Raw genomic sequence first — 17,586 nt, 5'->3', positions numbered from 1 at the left:
TTAACTCGTTAACCCCAAGTGACGCTTTAACTGTACTCGAACCATTCCTTTGGCGTGGACAATTAGGTAGCGCTAGCACCCTATTTTTTTAGGATGAAAGTGTGTCGCGTCCTTGGGTGCTAGGTGGCCTAAGAATCCATACTAACATGTTTTTAAATGTTTTATATAAATTAATTCATTAGAAAGTTTAGTAAATTTGTTTTTTAGAAGATAACAATGTTAATTGTATAATTTATGACAAATAACTTGTTTTAGTAAAGTTATAAATATAAATTCAAAACTTAACTGATGGAACTAATTAAAAATTAAAGAAAACATAAGGATAATCACGAAATGACTATTTTTGTCGTTCTTTTTTGCAACATCGATCTAACTTCGTACAAATCTAATCATGTGACGTAAATAAAAACACTAAATTATAGCTCAATAAGCACGTGGCGTATATCGCAAAATCACACTATTCGACATAGTAACATATCCTCATATTTGGAAATGCAAAAACTGAATTATTTGTATAATAACATAACGTGATAAACGATATTTTCCTATTTCGTTCCAAAAATCAAAGCATCAAGATGACATTGATTGAGGGTGGTAATAAATTGCATTATTGTTAAAAGGTTGATTAATTGCTATTCATAAATGAAAAAGGTAATCAAATCATGTGACATTTTCATAACCAATAAAAAAAGTGACACGACATGCATATGCATTATACTATGTGACAAAACAATAAAACAACTAGAAAGATGAAATAATAGTTCAGTGATATGCTTATATAGTATCAATATTTCGTATACGCACATTGTAATATGTCCTATATATGAAAGTTACAAGGAAACTATTTGGGCCGTTAAATAATTCATGGCTTGGCTAATAGGCTAATACATTCCGCTGTAGTCATTCAAGTTGGAAACAAGTGCATTTGGACCATCTTTTTATAGCACCGAAAAACCATTATTATCGTTCCAAATTCCAATCAATTTTCGAAGGGTCTAGTATAGAGAAAATGAGAAAGTATTCAAAGTATGTTTTGTTCAGAATCGCGGGTCATGCATGCATACTTAGAGAGTTAGAACATCCACAATAGAGAATTTTTGATATGTTTTTTAGGAAAAAATGATGATAGTGTTGAGAGATTATTGTGAAAGAATGGATGAAGAATGTGTTTACGAGGGAAAGTGATGAGAGAGGATAAAGATGGTGTTTTTTGTGGGGCCAAGTACACGACTTTCAATGATTGAAAAATATAAACGTATCAAGTTTGCAATTTGGGAGTGGGAGGAGAGGGGTGGTTGTCGTACTCTGTTGTCTTTAGACTGGCGTATTGAAGCTATAGAATTAGAGTCACAAATCAATTTCCAAAGGGTCATGTATAGAGAAAATGAGAGTTTTTAAAGTATGTGTTAATAATTGTGGATCAAGCATGCATACTTACACATTAAGATACACATCTTTTAACGACTAAAAACGTATAAACGTATAAAGGTCGCAATTTGGGGATGGGGGGGGGGGGGGGGGTTTGGGTGTTGCACTTAAGTTGTTTTTAGAGTGTCATGCTCTAGAGGATCAGGGGCTATGGCCTGACCACTTCCCCTTCCTAGGTCGTTGTTTGTGTGATGGATCCGATCAAACAACCGGGAGAAGTGGCAGATCGTCGCATGCCAGGCCTACATGTCATCTTATTAGCTATCAAGACAAATTAATAGTAAGATCAAGTTAAAAAATAACTTTATTATTGATAATGTACATTACTATTGAGTGTCTAGTACGCCCAAAAAGCATCCCTTTAAAGGTATTTTGTTGATTACTTTACCGATTCTAATTAGAATCTTTATTTGTGTAACGCATTTAATATAAACATATTTTTTATATATATACTATGTACAGAAATCTTCGACCCTTTTATTAACTGATTTTGGGTTTTAGTGACGAGTTTTTATCTTTGTTAATATTCATTTGCTATATATAGGTTATATTACTATTTAATCTTATCCCAAACCAATTTAAAAAGACTATTAATAATTAAAGACATCGGTCAATTTATGCAAGTTAAATGTCACCACTTTATCATATTATCTTAAGATTACGATGGTGTAACTATATTCTTTTCTAGAAAAGTTTAAGTACTCTTTAGCTCCACTTATCATCTTAAATTATTTTATTTGTCTGATTAGTATCGCTCAAATCCAAAAATAAAATGCTTTTGAATAAATTAAGCAATCAAATTTGTAAAGTTACACAACTTGCTTTATATATAAAAATAATAATTAATTTACTATTAGTAGTAGATTGAGTTTGAAAAATGCTTATTGACATATTGAGGTTTTTAAAAAGCTATTTTAAAAACAAGAATTTGAAGCTTTTAAAAAGTTGATTTTTAACCCTTTTAAAAAGCTAAAATAAAAAAAAAATTATGATTGCTATACACATTTTAACTTACTGGCCTTTTAAAAATACAATAAGCCAATAAGCAATTTTCAAACTCAATCCCAAACATGATATGTTTTAATTATTTCTAACTGTTAGCTTAGAAGTATTTGATTTCGAAACCTTATAACAAAATTTTTGAATGCATGTGGTTGAAATGAGATATATATGTGGTTCACATAACTCGACAATAACCCAAATTACATACACAAAAACCCGACAAAAACATAATAGGAAATTTATGGATATAGGTTTGGTATAAACGGACTCACGTAGTTTATGGATCGAAACCACAAACTTGTTTAGCTAAACAAGTTATGTCCAAGTCAACCCGATGGGTTTGCGGGTTGACCCAATTAACCTGTTTGTTTTTATTTTACTTTTAAAAATGTGTTTTATTAATAAGTTAATTATATTTTTTAACAGCAATGTAAATCTAATGTATTAATATGTAAAAATAGTAAATTATATATATAATTTTTTGGGTCAAACATGTCGTATTTAGGTTCACGGACCTTACCTGATTCTCGGGTTCGGGTTTATTAATATCAATATCAATAGATTGAACTAATATTTTATATTCATTGAATATGTTTTTAGTTTAAGTTTACTTGTTCAATAACCTTAACATGTGAATCTAAAACCAATATAGATAAAACCGTACAATTATAAAGATTAATCTATTACTTCTTAAAATTTAGAATACCTTTTATTTATTTTATTTCAATTCAAGTTGGTTGTAATAGGACCATTAAAAAATTGAATGAAGCACTCAATATCATTTAGTGCACCATGTCACTCCTTTTTCGTCTCTCACATAGAGCTAGCATAAGGTTTGTCGGACCAAATCAAATTTGATTGTAATGGTTTTGGGTTTAAAGGTGTTGGTTACTTTTTAGCCAGTTAGAATACATTTTCGTCCCACAAAGTGAAATGATTAGAAGAAAAATGGATATAATCATATAGATAATTTTCTTTTCCTCTAAACGAAACACTATTATACAAGGGTTAGGGGTAAAGAAACTTAAAAGTTATCAATTAAAATTTCAGGTTTATGATTCGGGTATATAGCTCAAGTAAATGGGTATGTGGTTTCGGGTAATCAAGTCAGATATTACAATCAATCAATCAATCAATCACGCCCAGTAAAATCTCACCGACAGCAAAGCTATAAGTAGGGTCTGGGGAGGGTGGGATGTAGGCACACCGTACCTCCATCCGAAGGAATGAAGAGGTGGCTTCCAGAGAGACCCTCGGCTCTAAGTACATGTGTATGAAGCAAAATAAAGGAAATCGAAGTTTAACAGTTATATACAAACTACTACTAATTATAATAATATTAATAATAAGATCACAGTTTAACAGCTGTATAAAAGCTAATACTAATTATAATAATAATAATAATATATGTAAGGGAAATACCATTATGGTATGCGACCTAAATAAGTTAAGTCTAAGCCCTAAGGTATTCAATTCTCTCTAAAAATCCTTAACTTTAATTCTACTTCTCCACGAATTCTTATCCTCAACCATGTCCTCGGAGAGGTTTAGGTCTATCAAATCATGCCTAATCCTCTCATCCCAAGTCAATTTCGGTCGTCCTCTACCCCTCCTCCCCTCTATAGTAATGTTTTCTACGGATCTAACAGGATTCGTCGTCTGTCTTCTCTTTACATGTCCAAACCATCTCAATCTCCACTCTCTTATCTTGTCTGCTATGTTCGCCACCCCTAATCTCTCGCGAAACACAACGTTTCTTATTCGGTCTAGCCTTGTGTGCCCACACATCCAACGTAGCATTCTCATTTCTGCTACCTCCATCTTCCGCACTTGTGCCTTCTTGATGGCCCAACACTCTGTTCCATATATCATTGCAGGTCTAACTGCCACCCTATAGAATTTTCCCTTTAGTTTAGTCGGGAAACTCTTGTCGCACAATATACCTGTGGCTGCTTTCCATCTACACCATCCTACCTGAACTCGGTGGGTGACATCACTGTCTAATTCCCCATCGCTCTGTACAAATGATCCTAAATACTTGAACTTCGTTACCTGCGGGACCACCTGCCCTTCAATTGTGATCTGTGCGTCTTCATTGTCGTTTATCCCACCAAAATCACAGTGGAGGTACTCCGTCTTAGATCGGTTAATCTTTAAACCTTTTGTCTCTAAGGTTGTTCGCCACTCCTCAAGCCTCATGTTTAGATCTTGTTTTTTCTCAGCAAGTAACACAATATCGTCTGCGAACATCATGCACCACGGGAGAGTCCCCTGAATCGACTTTGACAACTCATCCAAGACTACTGCAAAAAGAAACGGACTCAACGCTGACCCCTGGTGAAGACCTACCTCTACAGGAAAGAAATCAGTATCCCCCACTGGCGCACGGACACTTGTTTCACTCCTGGTATACATATCCATAATTATCTCTATGTATTTCCTGGGCACTCTTCTACCCTCCAAGCACTCCCAGAGCACCTGTCGTGGCACACTGTCGTAGGCCTTTTCTAGGTCAATAAACATCATGTGTAGATCACGCTTCTTCTCCCTATACTTTTCCATTAATCTTCTTAGAAGGTGTATTGCCTCTGTGGTGGAACGCCCCGGCATGAAGCCAAATTGATTGACCGTAACCTGAGTTTCTCGTCTAAGTCTACCCTTAATCACTCTTTCCCATAGCTTCATAGTATGACTTAGTAGTTTGATTCCTCGGTAGTTACCATAACATTGGGCGTCTCCTTTGTTCTTATAGATAGGAACTACAACGCTGCTCCTCCACTGGTCTGGCATCTTACCTGATTTGAGAATACTATTGAACAGAGTAGTTAACCACATGACTCCTTCCTCCCCTAGACACTTCCACACCTCGATGGGTATGTTGTCTGGGCCAACCGCCTTAGACCTTCCCATCCTCCTAAGTGCATCCTTCACCTCTTCTCGTGTGATCCGTCGGCAGTAGCAGTTATTCGATTGTTGTCGTTGAAAGTTTGTGTTGTCATGTTCTTCTTGGAAAGCTCTCCCATTGTTAAAAAGATTGCCAAAGTAGGTTTGCCATCTTAGCTTGATGTCCTGCTCCTTGACCAGTACATGCCCATCTGTATCCTTTATGAACTTCACCGGTCCTAGATCTTGCCTTCTACGCTCCCTGGCTTTGGCAATCTTAAACATAGCATGTTCCCCCTCTTTTGTTTCTAGACCTTCATACATCCGTTTAAAGGCCGCCCTCTTTGCTTCCGCCACTGCCTTCTTCGCCTCTATCTTGGCCGTTTTGTAGTTGTCCCTCAATTCCACTCGCTCCTCCTCATTCGTGCACCTCATTAGCTCCCTAAAACATCCTTGTTTGTCCCTTATCTTGTCTTGCACTGCGTCATTCCACCACCAAGACTCCTTATGCCCACTTGTCTTTCCTATTGTGACCCCGAGAGTCTCCTTTGCTACTTGGATGAACTTTGTCTTCATAGCTTCCCATATATGAGTTGAGTCCCCATTTAGTCGAGCCCGCGTATGCAGCATGAGTTTATCCTTAAACAGTAGGAGATTTTCGTCCTTCAAATTTCCCCATCAAATTCTCTGTGTACCTTTCTTCTCTCGAACAGTCAGCTTATTTCTGAAGGCTATATCTGTCACTAGTTGTCGATGTTGAGTCACAACTGCCTCCCCAGGTATGACTTTGCAGTCCTTCCACCAACGTCGGTCTCCTTGCCTCATCAAAAGGTAGTCAATTTGCGTGTCGCGTCCGCCACTGCTAAAAGTGATTAAATGAGAATCTTGTTTCCTAAAATAGGAATTTATAATACCTAGGTCATGTGCCACCGCAAACTCTAGGAGATCTGTTCCGGTCTCATTCCTATCACCAAAACCGAAATCCCCATGTACGGCTTGAAAACCATCGTTAGCCTTACCAATGTGTCCATTAAAATCACCTCCTATGCAAATCCTCTCCCCCTAGGTATGCCCCCTACCACTGCGTCTAGGCAATCCCAAAATTCTCTCTTTTCCTGATCCCCTAGGCCTACATGGGGCGCGTAGGCGGAGACTACTGCCACTACTTCCTCTCCTAGCACTAATTTCAACACCATAATCCTGTCATTATGTCTTATCACCTCCACCACACTAGTGTGTATTTCCTTAGCCACTAGAAACCCCACTCCATTCCTAGCTCCATCAGACCCCGAGTACCACAACTTATACCCATTACACTCAGCCCCTCTATGTCCTTTCCAGTTAGTCTCCTGGAGGCATGCTATCTGAACCCTACGTCTTTTAAGCACATCTACCAATTCTAGCAACTTACCATTTAATGTTCCTACATTCCAAGAAGCCAAACGCAATATACGCTCCCTATCTTTACTCTTTCCTACACCCCTCGTTTCAGGACATGGTCTCAAGTAATAGTCATGGTTCCTACGCTCTATGGTTGCAACTAAACACACAAACACAAGCAATAGAACACCAAATCAATAATAATAATAATAATAATAATAATAATAATAATAGTAACAAAAACTAATAATAATAATAATAATAATAATAGTGTGTAGCAATAACAATAATAGTCAAGAGATCTTAAAATGAAAATAAACTCCAAAGATCCGGATCCCGTATGTTCTAATGATAATAATAATAATAATACTAATAATAATAATAAGAGAAAGGAACGAGTATACCGTGAAGATGATGAAGGTAGATACAGCTCAACGGCAGCCAGGTTACAAGAAACCCTCGTTTATCAAAACCGGGAGAACACCGAGATATAACGAATCGAGCTAGACAACACAACAAGGTGAACCAACAATTCCGGCGACTTTTACGGCGGCCGTGGGTGGTGACGCAGCGGCAGCAGCGGCAGGAGGCGGCGCGACAGCAGATCCGGCAAGCTGTGAGATCGGCGGACAGGAGTGGCAGCACACACCAGTGGTAGCAGCAAACAGATGAATTCCGGTGGCTGCAGCTCGTCGAAAATGGCGGCGGCGCGTCGGAAAAACAAACAGCAGTCGGTGGCAGTAGCAAATGACAGCACCGGCGGCTCAAGAGGGTTGCGGTGGTGCTTGCGGTGGTTAGGGAGTAGCGACGGCAGCAGGGAGGTGGTTAGGGTGATAGATCCTTGAAAAGGGCAAAAGAGGGTAAGAGCTTACAAGCGGGATGGATAGATCCTTGGAATAAGTCAGATATTACCTAATCCAAATAAAGTGCCACAATCGGTCAATAAGGTTTGGTCAATTACGTGACTTTCGTCCAAAAAGTTTTCTTTATGCAACTGAACCATCAAAGTATCTCACTTATTGAAAATGAAGTCCAAATCACTAAATACGTTAGAATTTTTACGTCAAGTTAGGGGTAAAACAGTCTTTTTAACTCCTAAATTTACAACAATCGCTAAAACTTAACTTTAAAAATCTAACGGAGTTAGCCATTTGGATGTAATTGACAAGGAATGAGAAACCCTAATGGTCCAGTTACACAAAAATATTTTTGAACGAAAATCATATAAGGCTATGTGTAGTGGAGGGGCTACAAAATGGGACGTTTTGTGCCATGAGACGTCCAGTTAGCAAAATGTGGTTTTTGTTTTAAGGGTGTAATGGTGCTGTTGCCCATATATATATATATATATATGCAAGACTCATTTGAATATAATAATAATTAAAGAAAAGAAAGACAGGGCGAAAAGCAGTGCCCCCCCCCCCCCACACACACACACAATTCGGCCATTTGTAGCTCAGAGGGCGGTGCTGTAACCCCATTATCACCCCAAAACCATTCAATTTGCCGTCCATTACACACACCCTAATTGAACAAACTTCATGTACAAATTTTACACTTTAAATATTTTTGTGTATCCAAGAGATTCCTTTCTCTTTTCTTTTAACCAATCACATGAAAAGGAAATTAGTAGTTGATTGTAAGCAATCACCCTAGCTTTCCAATTTTCCATATACTCAAAATACATCTCAAACTTATTAGAAGTTCTACATAATTATATGTCTTTCATACGTGCCCTTTTTTTATTCATGAAAAAATGGTTTATTTTCAATTTGAATATGCAAAACAATAATGAATGGTATGTTTTAGTTTGAAAATTCAAAAGGAAAGATTTTAACTAAAGAGAAGAGGACCCAAAATTTGGTAACTTCCTAGAAGTACCAAAATACGTGCAAGTTTCTTATAAACTAAGGTGTACTCACAAAAAGAAGGCTTCTATTATCCAACTTTCTAGCTACATGGAAAATTGGAAAGCAAAAGATAATGAAAATCATGATTTTTTTTATTATAATAAACTAGCTTTTATGCAAGAAAAACGTTCTAAAAAATATTATATGTTTATAGAAGATTGGTGATTTATTATCATGATTATAAAAAAAAAGTTTAGTAAAATGAAATGTACTTGTGATGGCGAGGGGAATGAGTCAAGCATGGCGGGTTTCGGGGCTTGTAAACCGATTCCAAACGAAAGTGGCTAAGTGGACTCGATGGCTTGTCCGGGACCGGCCCAAGCTACCTCCACCTTGGCCGACCCTAATCTATCTTTAGTATAATATTTGCTTAATTTTTATGTTTATTTAGATGAGACTTGTTCCTCAAGTTTGGATTTTCTATTTAATCTCTTTCTCTTTTACGTTTGAAACTTGGTTGTTTATTTTCGAGAATTTAATAAAGTTTATCGTTTGGAGGATTCAAACGTGTTCTTGACATAGCTCAGGGAATTAGCGTTGACATAGATCAACACCGTGTGACCATCACGCTATCAACTTGATACCAAAGTGAAGTTTTAATATATATCGATAGAAGTAAGAATATGGGAAGTAGAACTTGTTTAGGACCGTTGTAGATTCCCAAACCAAGAAACATGAGGTTCAAAGGGCAACGCCACAAACAAGGACCATGAGGCAACCCTTGGTTGTGATAGTAAGTAGTAACTAGTTGGAAAGTAATCACAAGTTGATTTGAGATGCATGATTGACGCAAATTATTTGGAAACTAATTATCAGTAGTAACTGATAATCAACGAAAAAAATAATCATCAGTAGTAAGTTACTACTTATCAGCATCAACTTGCAGGGCCGACCTAAGGGTGTGGCAGGGTAGTCGACGACCACAAGCCCGACACCCCGTTAGGCCCGAATTTTTGTTTTTTTTTTAAATTATATGTATTTTTATGAAAAAATTATGTATAATCAATATTTCAACACAATTACATAACCACTAATTTGGTCTAGTGGCAAAGAGGTATGACTTCTAATCAATATGTTGTGGATTTTAGGGGGTGTTTGAGGGAACTTTTAAAATTGCTATTTTGCTAATTTGTTTTTTAAAAAGCAAAAGCAACTTTTTAAAAGCTTCATTGAAGCGTTTGAAATTGTTTCACCAAACACCTTTTGTTTTTCAACAAACAAATAGCAAATAAGCAAGTTTTAAAAGCTCGCCCAAACACCCCCTTAGTCTTATTTTAGACATTTTAAGTCTATTTTTATACAAAAGTTTTTTACACAATTCAAATCATAATTAAGTAAGCCTGCTTAAAATTAAATTGTCTAAAACCAATAAAATGTTCCTTTTACTTAAGGCCCATTTTTCTTTCTTTTTTTTTTTTTGCTTTTGACCCATAAAGAATTTCGTCTTCTCGGAGCCGGCTCTGTTAACTTGCTCATCAATTGCAAATTTAATTAATAGAAAGTTACTACTCGTAATTTTGTTAGTAGTGGTAATCTGTTATAAAAAATTTGCATCACATGCAACTTGGGAGATATTTAGTAATTTAGTGCTATGAGAATTCTCTCTAGGATTACACTGATGAAAGCAAATAACTAAGTAGCATTCATGTAATCAAGATCTTGTAGAACTCTTTGTATTATCCAAAATACTTTGAACTTTTAATATCAAGAATAATCTGACTCATATAAACAAATTGTCCACTCCTACTCTGATGAACAATGACTTATTTTTATCCCAAACTAAATATTGTAAATTGTTTTCAGACGACATAAACAAAAGCTAAGAGCAAACGAATTACTTTCTATGGAGTTGTCCATGTCAATAAAAATTAAAGTACATACTATAATTGGTTTATAAAATTGCTAGTATTTTTTTATTATCGATCAATAAGTTTGTTTTGAATTATTAAATATCGGAATGACAAATTATAAGAAAAAAAAGTTTCTTAATCATAATAAAACAGTGAAAACATAAATAAGTTTCTTAATCTTTTACATACCATAACTAATTAGCTATTACAGATAAATTTACTCTCAAAGTCGTTTTCAACTGCTTTAAGGTTTGAAAAACATAAGTGAAAATATTAAGCACTAAGTTTCATTTTAATTTTTTTATCTTGAACGAGGACTTTCTTTTGAGTTAGGTTATCAGAGTCCTTATATTTGAAGAGTTCTGTTGTCCCACTCTGCCTGACTATGTTGTTTTAATCGGGTTCACGTTGGCTTCAGCGTTTGGTTGGCGTTCACCAAGAAAACCATACCGTCAGCTGTCACTTGACAGGCGTTGTGCCACCACAATAGCAGAACTCTGACGTGACACTCGGTTGGAGAAAAACTCGGGTGAGCACGAGATTTGAACTGACAACATTTGCACTGCTTAACCCAAATCTTTCATTACTATAATTTACCAAAAATAACATAAGCGGGGATCAAACGAGGGTTTCTACTTAAAAACCCAAGTCTTCTATTTAAACAATATATTACATAAATCTCACTTTTACTAATTGATTAACTTTTTATTAAATTGGGTAAATAAAGAAGAAAAGAAAAAAAGGAGCAGCCGGTGGGGTCAGTCAAAGATGCAAAAATTAACTTTATATGCCTTCTTATAAAAATGGGCATTTATGTGACGTAAAAATGTAAAATTCATTCTTTTGAAACTTTGAAGGAGTTTGTTGACAAGTAAATTACCTTAAATGGGTTGTGTAACCCAAAGGCCAAAACTATCATCATAATAATTAGGTCGGGACTTATATAACCCGACATTTATCCTATAGATCGATACATCAATCGTTTACGCCTCATTAAACCTTTATTTAAAAGCAATAATAAGCTAATAACATATCATATTTCGTTTAGGGTTTCCGATATCAATATACTTGGTTTTTACATATAAAAAACCCTAGCCCGAATAAGGCTATATGCCTAATTGAGTGAATGCTACTTTAGAAAGGTGTGTTAATAGTTTCGTCTGATAATATTCATAATTTGATTTTCAAGGTTTTTGATTCAAACAATTAGTAAGACTATCCGTTACGGTCACTTCACTGACTCGCGAGTGGCTCGCCGCGACCACCTCACTCGTGCATGCCACAACAGCTAGCCGCAACCGGCTAGCGGTGGATAAAGTGACTGGTGGCTGGGAGTGTGAATATGACCGTTGTGCATGGGTAAAACAAAAAAAAAATTATTTTTACTTTTTACTTATATTAACCCCACCATTACACAAAATATCGACCAGTATCGAGGCGACGGTCGGGGTGAAAGATTCAAAAGACAGATTTAGAAAGTTAGACTTTTTTACCAAGGACTTTAGCAGCCTCGACCCCATGCGCCGATCGGTATTCGAAGGTGAAAAAACGCTTGCTCTTGTCAGAGCAGATCAAGAAAGAAGGCGAAGAGCTGGAGGCGACGGAGATCGAGAATAAATTTGTATTTTTATCTTTCATTTGTAATTTTTTTTAGTACTTTTAGGATGTTTAATTTTTATTTTTTTTATGTTATTAGGATATTTTAATGTTTTTTATTATATAAATTAGTTTTTTAGTTATATCATTATGTTATATTAAAACAACAAAAAATCAGATAATTCGCTGAAGCCACCGCTCGCATGGACCACAATAGGCACAGGCGGCTTCAACAATCGTTTTCTCAGCATCCAGTCAACACTACATGACACAATATTATTGAATTAATTCAAAGCCAAACTTTAACGAAAACATACAGTCTAACGAGTTTTAAATTCTTTAAACCAATATACTTATACACACATGTTTATTTTTGAGTGTCAGAGTGGATGTATGTGTTGCATGCACCTTTGTGTGTGTATGCATGTACAACACTACATATACTATTAGAAATAGGAGTGTCACAATCGGCATGTATTTGTCAACAATCACCGGCAGATCATCACTTATATCAGGTAAAACAAAAGAAATACATACAAACAGCTCATCCTTTTTATATAATTACATCGAAACATGTATAAAAATTAGCATATCGCAACTATGTGTTTAAGTTTATAAAAAACACAATATATTAAAAGTTGTAAAAATACAATTATATTTTAAAATAAAAGGGGAATATTAAATTTTCAATGCTCACATAGTCAGGTACATCATTATAATTTTAAAGGTGTTAAATCGTGTGTAGTGATAAAATGAAAATGAGGGTTAAAAAATGTGACACCCTAGTCATCAAGGTAGTATTATACATAAGACGGTTTAGTAGTTTAAGCTCCCTTGCAATTATTAGTCAATTATTGTTTTTCTAATTTCATTTGTAGTTTTAATAAGAAAAACAACCAATGAAGAAAGACTGAGATGTTTGTGATCTCTCGTTCGATTCTGATGTTGTACGGGTTTTACCGCCAGTGGGCATTCGGGCATGTAGGTCTTTTCCGGAACTAGAGATAACTTAGAGGCGTTTAAGGGCTCAATACGATTGGTTGGGCATGCTGGTCGTGTCCTTTTGCCACTGGGTTAACCCATACGAATTATCTAGACAATTGCTTGTTTATTGCCCGTTAAAAACAAATTAATAAAACAAATAGTATTTCACTAAATATTTAAAAACTACATCAAAATTAAAAACACCCTAAAAATAAAATATAATTTCAAAATACTAAAAAAACATAAGAAAACTTAAAAAAAACACTGAATACTGTATTTTTAATGATGTGGTCCTTTCTCCTTTGGACTAGAAACCGGGCATTTCATTGGAGGTGGTTGAGATTGTGAGAAATAGGTGATATCTTTTGTCATGTGTATCTCTTTCGTTTGCTCAAACACCACCCCCATTTCATTTGTCTCTTTGGTTCATGCGTTCCAAATGTTGATACCAAGGTCACGTATTTTTTGGAGTCGACGAATAGTTTCATTGAATCTGTCTTTCTTATGAAACCCGCCATTGTAAATGGAATAAAATATTGATTGAGTTTAAATAGAGGTTTTAAATGGAATACAGTATTTGATTTTTAAAAATATATATATTAAACTAGCTGTTACCTATGCCTTACTTTTTGGAAATGATTTGTTACTGATTTTAGTGTAATTGAGGATTAACTTGTTGATCAAGTTAATTTGTAATATGAATTTAAATAAGTCGGGTGCGGGTGCACACTTATTTAATCTTATTATAATTTATAGTCCTATTGGTGCTGAGGGGCGAAGCCTTTCCAAGGGGGCAACACCCCCATTGGTAGCGCCCTTAGTTGAAGGGTCCAAGAGGCAGAGCCCTTGGCTGGGGTCAAGCTGCAAAACAAACATATAAACAAAGTTTAGGGAAAATGTGTTTTACGACTCTAAACAAATTGTTTTGATCTGAAAGTGTTCTACGACTCTCAGATTTTCCAAAAATATACGATTTGCAGAAATTCCAAATATGATTAAGAGCGGGCATTATGTGTATAATGTTAGCGGTCACAAAGACCTCCTGTTGCGCCTCAAAGACGGTGTGCCCGGCACCATAGGGGTGCCATGACCCTTCAAAACGCCTAATTACACCCGGTGTTAGCAGGAAGCCCATTAAAAAGTGTGTATATTTTCCAAAATGTTAACTTTGATTTTTAAAAAGATGGATATGATGAGTCATGAAATACCATAGAAGCAACAAACCGACAACTCTTGTTGCGTTTCATTATCTGAGTTCTCTTTTCTCTTTGTCATTGTCAAATAAATCTTTTCAAGAAATGACATGTTCTAATTTATGTTCAGAAAAGAAATCAATTTTAAGAAAGAAGTATAAGTATACCAATAAGTTGCAAGTTTCTGACGACATGTTTGTTAAAATATATCAATAAAATCACAAGATTATATAGTTTATTGATGGCAGTGTTGGTTTATACAAATTTTTACCACCCCCAACATAATCTACTTGTGCATTTTATATTTACGTATTATTATAAATTTCTTGAGCAATACAAAATTTTGACCGAGTACTTAAGAAAATACACTTATACGTGAAGAAAAATACTTGAAAAACTTTTGCATAGAAATAAAAGATAAAAGTGATGTGTTACGATGATTAGCTCTTACTAGTTATTTCATAACACAAAGGCAAACAAATGCATATAAACAAGTTTTTATATCATATGAATGTATCTGAAAATAATTATTTCGTGTTTTTATGGTTTACGAATAAATGCACGCCAAAATGAAAATATGAAAGTACTGAGATATAAAAGGATGACGTAATGGAATTTGCAGATGTCATCAACAAGATACTTATCACAAACATCCTATATGGCACCTTGCGGTACTATATTCTGGTGTTTGTTTACAATAAACTAGGATATGGCTGTGTAATACATAATTGGTAAAAAATACAATAAAAAACTTAAATTTAATAATATAAATAATAACATACTTATAGATTCATAAGATATAAATAACTTTTTAAATTACATAAATTAGTAGGAATATTTTGTATTTGTATTTTAAAAAAATCAAAATGCAAGGTTGTGAATGATACCAATTAAGAATATAAAGAAGGTTAACATAGATTTTTTCCTAGTTGAGTTGGTAATCCATAAACATTTTAAAAGCAATGTAACAAGTTCTATTACCACCACCAACTTTTTTTTTTCATTTTATCATTCATTAAATGAAAATTGTAAAAATGAAAGCTTATACACTTGACACCTATGTGGAGGGTTGACATGTAGAAGAATTGTGTTACTTTAATAGTAGAATAAACATAGGAAGTGTATAAAAGTTAGACATTCCACGAAAACTGAGGGCTTCGTAACTTTACACGTGATCCTTTTCAGAGCAAACGTGTTGTACCTTAGACGCTTAGAGCACCCATAATGATGAAATGTGTTTTTATTTACAAACAAATCAACATCATCACCATCTTATTCTCTAATCTTCTCATTTTATTTCTCTCTCTTCACTCATCTTTCTCACTCACAAAAGAGTTTGTTGATGTTGATAATTACAAACACTTTGTTCTCTCTCTCGTTCATGTGGACACCTCCATTGGTAGACCTTCGTTTGTGGGTTTAATTTGTAAATCCAAACACATGCCGCACAGGAGTTTGAAGATGCTCTTATCTGACAATCAAACCCACAAATAAATCACTTATTTCATGATGCTTGACACTTTTAAGAGTCAAAGACACCTAAGCTAAAGGAAGCATATAGGGCACAAACATTTCCTCTGATCCTAGACATGTCAGATCCATATTTGAAAATTTCAGACAACACATCTTATTTTGGGATGTTTCCCTTAGAAAAAGTTTTTGTGTAGACGCTTCCTCTAAAAAGTGTCACATGTTACGAAATAAGTGGTTTGGCTGTCTGATAAAGTGCTTAAAGTAAAAATAACAAGCGCTTCTTATGAGTAATGTCATGTGTTAAATTTTAAAGTCCTTAATTTTTGTGAAGTGTCTAACTTTTCTATGATTTTTTAGTAATTTATTGTGGACCATGTTGATTTTGATGATTTTTCTTCAAATTAAGGCTATGAAAATCTGAAAAACTCATTGCTTATTAATAATTCTAAAATAGTATAGGAAACAAAAATATTAGATAGTTTTAAGGATATAAAGATTTTCAATAATAAACATAAGGCCCGATAAGGGTAATAATTTATTGTAACTTTGACACTTCATTTTTTTTTAAACCACCAACTCACATCCCTATTAAAAGTTGGGACTGTTGCCTGTTAGATTAGTATATATTAATTAATATTAGTCAATAGTTAATAACTTGAATTATGAAAATCCAATTTTTCACATTTTTTATTATTAGTTATCAACTATGCCAAATTTAATTCATAATTAAATTGACAACTAGAGAAAACAAAGACAAAGTATAGTGAGAAACGTTTCCCTCTAACTTTGACCTTAGGTCCCCCATGTATGAAAGTGTTCTTGTTTTGGTTGCGACTTGCGAGTTTAGAGTAGTTTCAATGTAGCTTCTTCCCATTTTCTTCTTTCTTTCTTTATTTCTTTTTGAATGACAAAAATATAAAAATAAAAAAATTAATAGAGCATGGTGAATAAAGTCTTTGTTGCTTCTTACCATTTGCAGTATTTTTTTAATATAGTCTTAACACAATATAGCATACTAATAAAATTATATTAGTATATACCTTAAAAATATTGACAATATAGCTTACTATAACACAATATAGCATACTTTAAATATAACTTCGTTTTCAATAAAAAACTATACCCAAATATCGAGAGAGAAAATAGAAAGTTCGTACGGTAAGTATTATCTTTTAAAACATACTGTAAGTATTATTTTTTATGGTGTAATAATAAGATTATTCATACGGTAAGTATTATTTTTTATGGTGTATATATAAATTACTAGGGTGAATTAGCGAAACGATATAGAAAGTTCATAGATGAGAAAGACAAAAGCAAAACATAAGACCAATGGCAGCCACATATCAGTCAAAAGGATACTGCTTTATCGCTCGTCAACACCGCCACTGTTCTTTATATGAGTCATGCATTTGAGTTTGTTATAGCTTTATAATTAATTTGTTATTATTTGATATTTTGGCATGTGAGATTATATAGTATATTATCATCAAACATTGTAATATATAATTGGTGCACGTAAATAGCAACTCTATACTTAATATTATTAAACATGTTATTTAGGGATAAGACTATTAAATACTCAAAACGCATGTCGCGTATTACAGAAACCTGCATTACTTATTTAATGGCATTAAAACTTGACAATTAGAATCACTAAATCATACTCATTTAAACATATAGTGAGAGAAAAAAAGGTCAAAGTGCATCATGCATGAGAGGTTTATAAGTTAGGATGTCGATCCAGATTTAGAAGCCATTAAATCAATACCAAAAGTATTAATTCAAATCACAAGATACGTCGTTGTTCATGACCGGTCTGTAATCGCTAATTAACTGCTAATACGAGTGGTGATATGTTAAATTATGAACTAAGAAGACAAGTTA

Source organism: Bidens hawaiensis, unplaced genomic scaffold (genome assembly GCF_021521415.1).
Source record: "Bidens hawaiensis isolate Kalapana, Puna unplaced genomic scaffold, B.hawaiensis_p1.1 tig00035498_1, whole genome shotgun sequence".
Taxonomy (NCBI): Eukaryota; Viridiplantae; Streptophyta; class Magnoliopsida; order Asterales; family Asteraceae; genus Bidens; species Bidens hawaiensis.
Note: the sequence above shows the minus strand (reverse complement) of the source record.